Raw genomic sequence first — 12,940 nt, 5'->3', positions numbered from 1 at the left:
AACGGCACATAAATGCTTGCATTATTAATAAAGCAAACTGCAGATTTCTAACGCTGCATAGAGAAATCATTTGTGCAAATACAGATCCAGCTATATAGCTGAAGCCTCTATGTTCCTATAATTCATAAATAACGGAGAGAGACAGCAGAAGTGCTGCCTGGCTTTGTTCACGTTTAATCACATTGGGATTCTCTGGTTAAAGAGAATTACAACCATTCATATACAGATTTCTTCATTATACGGGACTAATTTCTCTCCCTCAAACATTCAGTGTAAGCTAGAAATCACATTTGAAAACGACTGCTGTGTTTATTTTTATGTCATTGAAAGCATTATTTAGTTTCCCCGGGACAAAAACAAGTGTACTCCAAAGTTCCTCCATAAATAGTCACTAGGTCATAATTAAGCTGTGTATGGTTTCAGTGAATGCATCTATTTTGTGTTGTCTTTGATGCAGACATGTTTTTGTAGTATAGCAGCTCAACTTCTTCAATAACAAATTTCCAATTTGTGCATACCTCTTGAGGATCTTACAGACTTTGGGTGTTGCTGTTGTTTAAAAAACAACAACAAAACATTTCAAGTAACATCCTGATTTGTGTGTTTCTAACAAAGTTGTCCTTTTCTTCCCTTAGTCTTTAATATTAAGCATATTGGACCTAAACAATCGTTTTTAAGTGTATACAGTATAATTATGCTAAAGAAATCAGTTTTTTCCACTTTGCAACTAGAGATTTGAAATTGTATCCTATTGTGGTTCTGTGGATTACTGCAAGTCTTAGAAATCAATACAGGAAAGTTAAAGTCTATAAGATGGGGTAAGGTAACGTTTGTGGCTGTTCCATTCCTTGATCCAGCTCAGGTTTTCGGAATGTCTTAATGAGCCTTTACCAATCTGGTAGCCTCCAGAAGTTTTTGTTTACAATTCTCATCAGCCCCAGCCAGCTTGTCTGATGGCCACAGAACCACCTATCATCAACAGTGGGGCCATTCCACCATCAGCTATCCCAGGGGAAGCAGGATCCTGTCGACTTTTACATGCTAATAAATTGTCTATGGAGGTGGTGTTGCTTCAAAATCTAACAAAGTGTTTCTTGTAAGCCACCTTGCAATAATCTATATCCTGAAAGGCAGGGTATAAATAATTGTGAAAAATCTAGATTCTTAAGAGCCCCAGGCCTTTGAAGAGATCAATAAGTAGGTTCCTTGAATTCAAGGGTCAGTTCACACAACTAAGCTTTCTTTCCTCCTCCATATATTCCAGGGCTCAACCACTTGGAGAATATCTAGTGTGAAGCTGTAGCCCTTTCTGTGGTCTAAGGGAGCTGCCTTAGACCGAGTCAAACAACTGATCCATCTAACTCAGTATTGTCCACAGAATTCCAGGATTTTGGACAGGGCCTACCTAGAGATTCTGTGGCTTGAATCTGTGACCATCTGTGACCCACTAAGCTATGAACCTTCCCCCAGGTGGCTGAGGACTGGACTGAGAACAGATAAGAAGCCAGATCTCATCACCCTTCTTCTACATGCTCAGTATATATCCTGTGCTTGGGGGGGGGGGGATGCTGCTTGCTTGTGTGGGTTGACCCTAAGTGACTCTCAATCTTTGCAATATGACCCTCATTTTTCAAAGTGGAGTTTTACTGTGACATCAAGTAGAGCTGCAGCTGGTGACTTGATGACTCCTGTCCAGTTGCTGAACTGTAGATATTTCTGGTCATAAATTTTCCCCTTGCTGTCTGTCCATGTCTCTGCAGGTGACTGGATCTGATGAGAGTGCGGAGGCCAGCATAAACATTTTTGCTCCATCCTGCGAAAACCTTTTGGGAAGAACAAACTGATGTACATAGACAGCAAAGAGGGCAGAGCAGTTGTCTTGCATGGAAGACACATAGAATCATATAACTGTAGAGTTGGAAGGCACCCTGAGGATCATCTAGTCCAACCCTTTGCAGTGCAAGAATATGTAGCTGTCTCAGACAGGGATCGAACCTTGGCATTATCTGCAGCATGCTTTAACCAACTAAGCTAACCACATGGGCTGTGTGTTGCTTAGGGCAGGCACGGCCAGGCACCTGCGCCATTAGACCTGTGGTCCAAAGGAGGGCTAAATGAAGATATTGGAGGTGTTTGTGAGCATCCAAAGCCCGTAGCACATTGTGGCACATTTCAAGGGAGCTCCTATAGCAGCTGTGGTGCGCATGCGCATTTTGCTCTTGACAATGCAGATTGTGCCCCATTGTTATTCCTGTTGCAGAAGGAAAAACCCAATTCTCTCACTCATTATAAAAATAATGGAACTGTCTCTTCCGAATTTCCAGAAAGACTTATTGCTCAAAGCAAGTCCTTGACAATTTAATAACTAATTGATCAAACTTTCTTTGAAGATGGCTTGTATAGTTTCTTGTCCTAACTATCACAGCCATACTTTAACTTTGACAATAATACATATTTCTGGATTAATTGTGGATTTTAAAAAAATGGATTTGCGTTCTTTGAATATTTAATACAGATTGGGAAGAACAGTAGGGGGAAATCACTTCCCGTAACTGAGTTCAGGGAAAAAGTGAAACTGGGTTTTTTGGAGTAAGGAATTAAATTTGCTCAATTATTTCCTTTGAGGACTATTGAAATTTACAAACTTTGGCCACACATGGTTCTCTCTGCAGTTTTCAAAGAATGTTTAATTTGTTTTGACAGCTCAAAGAAAAGATCTGCAAAGAACTAACACACCAAATTTTGCACATACATGTTACTCTTACAAAAAACTGAAATTACTAAGTTTGAATTGAGATGTCCATACTGAAGAAAAGGGCTAGAGAATTTTGAATCGACAAATTCAGGACAGCAGATTCCGAAACACCGGTTTCTTTTAAATATTTATATCTCATCTCTTCAAAAGTTTGAGACAGCTTCTTATTTCTAGAAACAATGAATTACTTCTCTGTGCTTTGAAATCTAACGGCTGGATCACATGTGTATATCCATTGTGATTGGCCATACCATCAAATAATAACAGCTTAATATAATCATCCCTGTTTTGTTCCAGTTTTAGTATGTGCTACTGAAGCAATCTTCCCTACCTCCCAGATTCCCCCTTATTCCTTCAAATGCTAACTTTAACACCATCAGTTCCACCTGACCCATCCCCAATTTCTCCTTTCTTTTCTGCCTTGTCACCCGGGTCTAAAACTTTCACAAACAGAGAGACCCTTCTCCCACCCCACCCCACGAATGGCTTCCTTTAACCCCCAAGTCATTTACAACAGACATAAATCGGCTCCTTTTTCATCCTTAGAACATCGGAAACAACCAAGGCCAAACAGTATGATAATAGACTAGTCGCAGGCATGTCCAACAGGTAGATCATGATCTACCGGTAGATCACTGGACGTATGCAGTAGATCACTGGTAGATCATTGGCTCCCCCCAAAGAAGCTGAACAACTAAAAAAAAGCTCAACATTTTGCCTCCTCCCTGAAAAAACTCAACAACTTTGACTTGAATCCCCCAAATATGGGCCTTAAAGGTAAAGGTAAAAGGACCCCTGACCATTAGGTCCAGTTGTGGATGACTCTAGGGTTGTGGCACTCATCTCGCTTTATTGGCCGAAGGAGCCAGCGTACAGCTTCCGGGTCATGTGGCCAGCATGACTAAGCCGCTTCTGGTGAACCACAGCAGCACACGGAAATGCTGTTTACCTTCCCGCCGGAGCGGTACCTATTTATCTACTTGCACTTCGATGTGCTTTTGAACTGCTAGGTTGGTAGGAGCAGGGACCGAGCAACGGGAGGTCACCCTGTCATGGGGATTCAAACCGCCGACCTGACCTTCTGATTGGCAAGCCCTAGGCTCTGTGGTTTAGCGCCACCCATGTCCCTTCCTAAAAAAAGCTCAACCACCTGAACCCCCCAAAAGGGGGTAGATCACTGCCAGTTTTTAATTCTGTGAGTAGATCACAGTCTCTTGGGAGTTGGCCACCTCTGGACTGGTGGAAACCTAGTATAGACAGACATTTGGCAGAGTCTCATGGAACTCAGTGGGACTCACTTCTGAGCTGACATCTGTGTAGTGCTCCTCTACACTGCAATGATGCACACACTTGCTAGGGACTGAGTCACATTTAACACCATTAGACATACCTCTGAACAAGCATGCATAGGATTGGGCGGCATACATGATTCTGACAAAGTCAGCCTAAAAGTGATTCTGTTCTCTAAGAAGAAGCCACTGAAGCGAGTTGCCACGGTAATCATGATTGGGGTGGGGAGGGGGGAACAGAGTGAGTTCTTGTTGCTCTGTCTTCACGTCTCTCAGAGAGGAGAGGAGAACTATTATCTGTGCCATTTAAAATAGACGTGCTTCAGCCAGCTTCTTCTCCACTCAAATGAAATAGCCTGATTTTGACAAGAATGGGTGCGGGCATGTCCATCTGTTGTTTGAAGTCTGGTTTTTATCGTCCTTGAAGTTAGGGACAATTAGAAATAAAACACTTATCTTTTTCTTCCTGTGACTACCTATATATTCAATCAAAGAGAAATTGGTCTTTTTCAATGTGGGTTTATTTTTTTCAGGGTACAAACAGAGGATGGGACCTGCCTTTTTTCTTTCTGAAGCACTGCACAGAAATGGCTCCAAGATATTTCCAAGCCATTTATGTTTTCTCATCCATTAGCATGCTTAGGGGAAGGAGGTTGGAGGAAATTAAGCAATTTAAAGAAGTGCATTAATTCATTATAAAGCCTGCCTGACATTCTGGAAAATAACATTTCAGATTACCTGAATTGAAGCAGAATCCCCCCCCCCCCAGTTGAAGTAAGTGAAAGCAGACTTGAATGCAATGTTGCCTTTACTTTATATGAATAACCGGACTTTTGAAAGTCACCAGCACTAAGGACTAATTGATATACGAACTGTCCTCCTCAACTAACCTCATAGGTTATTTTGGACTTTTGGAGAATGTCTGTTGAGTGCTTTGAAAAAGCCAAACAACAACACTGAATGAACCATTTCTGTCTTTATATTTTCCCTCTTGTCTTTCCATGTAAAAAATCCAGCCCAACCCTGTCCCAAGGAAAGGGTAAAGGGGGCAGTCCAGTTTGGGTACAGTTTAAAAAGTAATGTTTGTGTTCAATGCAGCACTAGTTAGCCACTTAGGGTTTCCACTTGCAAATTGAGATGTTGTGCCCTCCTGCCCCAGTGCACGCTCTGAATCTCTTCTGAGGTTTCCTGCAACCCTCCGGAACAGATTTGGAGAAGGTGTGGTGTGCATATAGTAGGAGGAGAAGGGGGGAAGTTCCACTGTGCAAGTGGAAATTCGTGTGCTCATGGCATGAGGGAGTTTGATACCACCCAAAGTTCTCAAGGGACGGCAGAAATCTTGAGGTTGCCCATCAGCCATTTGTACTGTCAGCGGACAGCAGACTGAGCAGCCCAGTATGGTGAGATTTATTTCTAGCTTAATTGTATTATATATTTCCAAATTTGCATCTCCACATATCAGTTGCCATGTGAAAATTCCATGTGAATATGTGTCCTTTGTTTTGTCCTTTATACTGAGGACGAAGCTCAGGAAGCTGCCTTTATACTGAATTCCGAGCAGTGGTCCATCTAGTTTAGGACTTACCGGCAGTGGCTTTCCCAGGATTTCAGGCAGGAGATGTCCACAGTTCCAGCTGGGCCCTTCTGCATGAAAGACGGATGATCCACCACTGGCCTCCAGTAATCAGAAGTAAGCTGTTAGGGGTAGCTTTTGTAGGGGAACTTTCTGTATCTCCTTCCTGTGCACAGATTAACTCCTACAAGGACTCCTCTCATATAGACAAGATCCACTCCTGGAAGTCAAGGGCACACTCAGGTGCTGAGGTAACGTGAAGTTCTGCTCTAAAACTTGCTGATCTAGCAGCAAACTCAAAGCAGATGAAAGTATTTCTTCATGTAATGCCTAATTAACTTCTGTAATTCATAATCACAAGCTGTGATCATGCTGGCTAACATTGATCTGAGGTAACATGTTCAAAGAAGTACGGTATGTGAAATGGTTCTGAGCATAAGCCACTGTGTGGAATTTGAGTAGATTGTTAGAAACATTTTTTTATTTTATTTTTTACCAACTGTTGTATTAGAAAAGAAACCAATCTTTCACCAAGAACAAAGGAGGCAGCCTAGGCAAGTTAGGTTGCAAATGAATCTTTCTCCTCATAGCATCTGAGATGACCATCAGCCAAGTCTAAACATGTAAGAACTTCCTCCATCTTGTTTCATGTTTTGCTCTCAGCACCAAAGCCTGAAGATGAATTGTGTAAGCTTCCTGGGAGTATAGCTGTTAAAACAACTAGCTGATCTGATGAAAGGTTTCCCCCAATTCTGTGTGTCTCATTGTGTGGGGCCATTGTTGTGAAAATGCTCCATGATTAATCACCATCTACAATAGAGACATGGAAGCTGCTTCTCTGTTTTCTCTTTCCTTCTTTCTGGTTTTGGTTCTGTTTTTCTACTATCTATTTTCATCTATGAATTTAGGTTTCTCTTGTTTGTGTGAACAATTACCAGTATTCTCTGAGATGTCTTGCAGGCAGAATTGAACTTTTGTGCATCAGCATTGCCAGTTTGTACCTGAACTTTTCTGCTCCCTGGAAGTTGTGCTGTTACTAGTATTAGCATTCGTTTGTTTGTTTATACACACCCCACCTTTTACCCTGATGGGACTCAAGGTGGCTTAAAGATAAAAACAAGAATTGCTAAAAACATAGGGGGAAAACAATCATTAAAATAAAATTAAACCTTAATAGAATTAAGACTACAGTGGTACCTCGGGTTAAGTACTTAATTCGTTCCGGAGGTCCATACTTAACCTGAAACTGTTCTTAACCTGAAGCACCACTTTAGCTAATGGGGCCTCCTGCTGCCGCCGCGCCACCGGAGCACAATTTCTATTCTCATCCTGAAGCAAAGTTCTTAACATGAAGCACTATTTCTGGGTTAGCGGAGTCTGTAACCTGAAACGTATGTAACCTGAAGCGTATGTAACCCGAGGTACCAATGTATATACAAATATAAAATCAAAATGTGAAAGCAGGCAGCTCATGCAGCTCCCCTTCCATCCAAGAAGAGCTTTACAGTCCTGGGAGTTTTTATCCAACTTGGTTTTCATAGCATCATAGAGTTGGAAGGGACCCAAGGGTCATCTAGTCCAACCCTCTGCAATGCAGCAATCTCAGCTAAAGCATCCATGACAGATGGCCATCCAACCTCTGCTTAAAAACACCCAAGGAAGTTTGTCTTTTTTGTCTTCTCTTTGTCTCTTCTGAACTGAAGAAGAAGACATCCCTGCTCCACCATGCCTTTCTGCTGGGCAGATAGGATGAGGGGATGGAGTTGTGATGTATGGGGGCAAGCTCTGTCTGGTTGCCCCCATGCTTCTGGATCCCGTTGCTTGTGTGTTTTACTGGAGAGATCAGAGATTGAACCTGGGATCTGCTGCTGTACCACTCAGCTCTGGCCCCTCCCCTCAGCATCAGCCTATCCTTCTGTGGTCTAGACAGGAGCCACTTTGAGTGCCCAGAGTGCATTGTGGTTATCAACTCTGTTCCTCGAGATGTGAGATCAACTTCACTCATTTCTATTGGCCCACAATTCAGCCATTTCTAAACTGTGACTAAAGGTAAGGTAAAGCTAGATAAAGGACACTTGGACAGTTAAGTCCAGTCAAATGTGACTCTGGGGTTGTGGCGCTCAACTCGCTTTCAGACCGAGGGAGCCAGCGTTTGTCCACAGTCAGCTTTCCAGGTCATGTGGCCAGCATGACTAAACCACTGACTAATATGACTAATGAGATGGCAAGCCACAAACTTCAAGATCTGGAATAAACCAAGGTAAGACATTTTGCAGCTTATAGGCTTATTTACTTATTGATTCATAAAACCAATCCAGCAAGGCGTTTGTTGAAGGGCTCGATTTTTCTCCAACTCTTTTCTTCTTCTTTCCCCTTTTTAATTTATTTTTTAAAAAGAATTACATTGCTGCTACTCAAAATTCAATTCAGGCAACACAGTGTAAATACCCTGAACATGGTTTGATTGAGCTAGCTTCAGTTTCAAATGCGGCTGTTTTTCGTTCTACTTACAAACATGAACTACAGGAGTTGTCAACAACGATACAAAAATAATGCTTTTCATTAGATTCTCGCACCCTGCCCTTCTCTTGGAAATTGCATCAACTGAGCACAGCCCGTCTACATGCAAATGAAAGGTAGATACAAATTACAAAAAATTGATTAATCACAGAGTTCAGCTTAGCTGTTCATTCTTTATTGAAGATTAGAAAATCAGTTGGAGAGGCAGGAGAAGGAGGCACCATTAAAAAGAATAAACCTCCTTTTAAATCACTGTCAAAAGCAATGCCTGCCCGCGTTAATTCACTAGCAGACACCAATGGCAGTCTGCAATGGACTTCTTCCAGTACACACTTGCAAATTAATTGTAATCATTGCTGAGAAACTCTTGAGCACCAGGCCATGCTAGAGACTCAACAGTTGCCACTGATGCCTAGGATTTTAGATCTCCTCCTTTCCACAGCAACGGCACCTGATCTTTCCTTGGCTGGGCTTGCATGATGGATGCTTCTTCACCCTCTGACCACTAGAGCCAGACAAGTTAGATGATAGTCATACAGCTGCAACATAAGCCAAACAGAAGGTCTACAGTATTCTAGCCCAGCATGCTGTAAGTTCTTCCACAGATGTATTAGTAGGCAAATGCTTTGTTTTTCAGCATTTCCACTTTTCTAATTTGTATTACACACTTTTCTAATTTGGGTGGAGAGACTATGCAAAAACCACATGGCTATTCTGAAAAGGGATCGACAGGTCCACCTATCACTCATCTAGGTCATTTTTGCATGTATTTGTTCATAATGTCTATTTCATCCTCTTTCCATATATTCTATCTGCACATAGATTTGTATTTAAATAGGCATTTTTCTCCCAAAGCATGCATTGTTAAATGTGTTTCAGTCATTTCTCAAGCTGGAAACGGCATTACCTATCCTACCCCTCCAAGCTGTTCTGGGTGTTTTCTTGACATACACACACACACAGAGAGAGAGAGAGAGAGAGAGAGAGAGAGAGAGAGAGAGAGAGAGAGAATTGAGGTTGGTGTCAGGAGTGAAGAGAGGGAAAACCCTGTTGAGATAGCTGAAGTTCTTCTGTGGGCTTCCATTAGTGGGTCTGGTTAGCTGAATCCAGCTCTCTGCTTTATCCTACTCTGTGCACATAACTATTTGTTTCCAAAGGATATATCCTACACAAATAGGCGCATACAAGAACACTCTATTCACACTTGGAGTTGGGCATATGCTCATACAAAGATGATCATCAGCTGTTCTGCTGTGTTTTAATGCCAGGAAGTCAACCCAGATGATGTCTTACCTAAGCCAAGTTAATTATGAGTAGAGCATCTCATAAAATTAGTCCATTCCTGTCCTGTACTCTGCTATCCACATCTGCTAGTATCAATGGTTTATTTTTGAACATGTACTGGTAGTTACTTTTGGACAATTTCATTAATATATACAGGCCCAGAAGCATATACCAAATCTTGTAGCCTATACAAGCTGCAAGTTGTTTTTTCTTTCAGTTTTATTTTACTATAATTGCATTATTGTAATTGTATATCTCCTTATTGCTGGGTATATTGGATTCATCTATGTTTGCCCTCTCTCTAGAACACTTTAATGTACTTAGTAATATACATTTTGCACAATTCAATAGCATTTTCTTTTTTAAAATTTATTTTGACTAGTTTCTCACAGACAATGTATGCTAATTTTTGGCATTTTATTCATGAAATTCATTGCTGCTCAGAGAACATTACTTTCCCCTGGCCTACTTAGATTACCTTATCAAATTTGTGGTTCTTCAAGTAGGATTAATATCATTAATCTGAACAGCAATTTTCCTTTGGTTCTGGGCTACTCCTAAAACAAGTATTAATCAGAATACCTGTAAGATTCAAATTTGACCACCCCACCCCCCGCAAATTCCATTTTTGTTCATCTAAATATTTAATCCACTAATAATATAAATTGTTTTTAATACAAAACATGACATTTATCCAGCCTCTCCACATTCCCCACCTTCTAATATTACATTGAGTCTGAGGTTTTTCTCATGGACAGAGGTGTGTTGTCATGCTCACAAAATACTACAGCTGATAAAACCTGACAACTCTTTTATTAATGGAACGAATACAGGGCTAATAGTAGTTATTCATAATCAAAACCTATTTCAGCAGGGAATTTATTCATTGCCATGTGATGCTGGCATTCAATACGAATAGTAAGCGAATATTCTTACTATTGAATATTCACTTACTATTTAAATAGTAAAGTGGGGGAGGCGGCATGCGACAACACAAGCTCCGGAAGGAATGTAAAGGCAACTGGGGTACTCTTAGGAGATGGGAGAACAGAAAAAGCTGGTCAGGGGTACAGGTAACAATTCCTATTAGGGAGCCCGCTGGTGAAGACCATACATTTTTATGGTAAATAAAAGTGTACCAGCTGAATCCCAAACTATAACTTCCTTATCTTGACTCAGGCTCAAAAACCATACCTCCACCACCCACCTGCATAGTTCTAGAACAGCCTTCAGTAACCTCCAGAAATCTTGGGCTACAATTCCCATCAGCCTCAGCCAACACTGCTGATGGGAGTCATAGCCCCAAACATTCTGGAGGGCACCAGGCTGATGAAGAGTGTTCTAGATGAAAGCCAGGACCAAAGAAGGAAATGAAAATAAAAATATGTGCACTATTTCAGTGAGTTCACGGGGAGCTAATGTTTAAGCTTCCTTATTTGGCGTACTTTTGAACATGTACCGATACAAACTTTTGAACTATTTGATAAATGCATACATGCATTTGGAGCAATGCATGAGGGAGTCATTACCAAGATTTATGGGTTTGATGCTATGTGCTTCTCCCATTTCCAGATGGCATATCCAGAGCACATCCATCACCAGTTTCATATGCTTTTTCTGACCTGGAATTTTTTGGGAATACATGACTTGGATCCAGCCATGAAGATCAAGCTATCATATAGCTGAGGCTTCAAGGCATATTGAGTTTTAAAGTCCTAATAAAGTGTCACAAAAAAATAACCTAAGCTCATCCTAGCATGAGGATCACGTTGTGGGGGTGGGGTGGGAGGATCTCCTGCAAGAAAAGAAGCTTTTTGGGGAGCCAGTCGAATCAAACCATATCTGGTTATAATTAGCAAATATGTGACATATTTATTTCCATTTTTGTCCATAGCTGTAGCTCTCATTACTTATTTCAGGATTTATAAACTGACCTTCCTCCAAAAATGGATTTCTGGGTGGTTTACAAAGAAATTTGCAATTGCAAATACGTTATAAATCACAACCAACAAGAGAATAAAAGTAAGGGGAACAAAACCACTCAAACAGCTTTAAAAGCCACATTGCACTTCAGATGCAACAGCTTATTTTTATGCCACATAAAAAGCTTTAATTTTACAAAACCTCTTTTCTGCTCTTCATCTATCAACTCTGAGCAGCTGACATCCAACTGCTTTCATCCCCCAAAAGCCAGGAAAAATATTTATTTGTTTCAGAAATTCACCAGAGACATCCCATCAGCACTTTGAACCACCTCTCCTCTATCGAGTGATGGATAGATGTTATTTAGCTACACTAGCAAACTGCAAAGAAGTTTCAGCAGCTTTGGAATTTGTTTTCAGTAATGCAAAGTATGTTGATGGCCCTCAGCTGCAGCAGATGACAGGCACCCCGGGGTCCTCTTGCAGCACAGTTAGAGCTGGAGGAGAAAAAGAAGAAGAAAAACCTCTGATCAACTTGCTAAGCACATTGTAACAAATCACATCAAAGTGGAGAAACAGCTAAAGCGAAAGAAAATTACTGCTTTAATTTCCTTCATCTCTTGCTTCCTCACAGAACATGATCTGTCTCTTGAGGTGCCATCCACAATGGGCTAAAGAACAATTTAGCGGTGTACAAATAGGGAGTTGCCAAAGTGCCTCTCTCCCAGGAAAGAGAGGAAATGCATTTGTCTGAAATGCAGACTAAAAAGCTTTATCTTTGTGTTTTCTATGCTTGGTAATGACGCCCTGTAGAATGGGTGCATCGTTTGCCATGTCTGATTTTTGCCCTGGAAAAAAAAATCACCTCTGGAAAGGATGTAGTGTGGTTTGCCAAATGTGTGTGTTGTTTTGTATTTGACCAGATTCTTGGGTGCCCCCTTTGAGTGAAATATTCCTTCATCAGCATCCTTGGGTCTAGCACAACCCCAGTCCCAATTAAGTTTGTGCTCCTGAGCCATCGCTGCTTTTTTCCTCCAGATGGGGATGGAGACAAGGCTTGAGAATGGGAACCAAAAACTGCCATTCCTGCCAATGGAGCCTCTGCTGAGAACAATATGATGGTGCCAATTCTGCTTTCAGCGATGACTTTGGTAAACATCACAGCTTAATGCAGCCAAACAGATGGGATGTAAGAAGCAAAATACAGTAACACTGGGTGGTGATCTGCTAGATGGAACAATACCTCTCTCCTTCCCCTACACGCTGTTCAGGCAGTTCTCCTGACCCTCCTTCAGCCAATATCATTGGGCTTGTGTGGGGTGCAGAGAGAGCAGGAAATGGGGAAAGGAAGCCCTATTGCACAAGCAGAAGTCCTTGCACAGGGCTTTGAATGTGTCTTAGAGGTATAGTGCATGCATAGCCTCAAACTCTTGTTCTCTGGCAACAGAAACATGGCAGATGCTATCAGGACTTGTGAAGTGAGTGGAGAATCTTTCCCCCTTCATTTCACATCTTTTCCCACTATGTCTTCAGATGTGATGTCAAAAGCCCAAATTCATCACCGCCATCCTCAAAATCATTAGTTGTTGGAAGAATA

This window comes from Podarcis bocagei, assembly GCF_964188305.1.
Source record: "Podarcis bocagei genome assembly, chromosome: 8".
NCBI classification, from domain to species: Eukaryota; Metazoa; Chordata; class Lepidosauria; order Squamata; family Lacertidae; genus Podarcis; species Podarcis bocagei.
Note: the sequence above shows the minus strand (reverse complement) of the source record.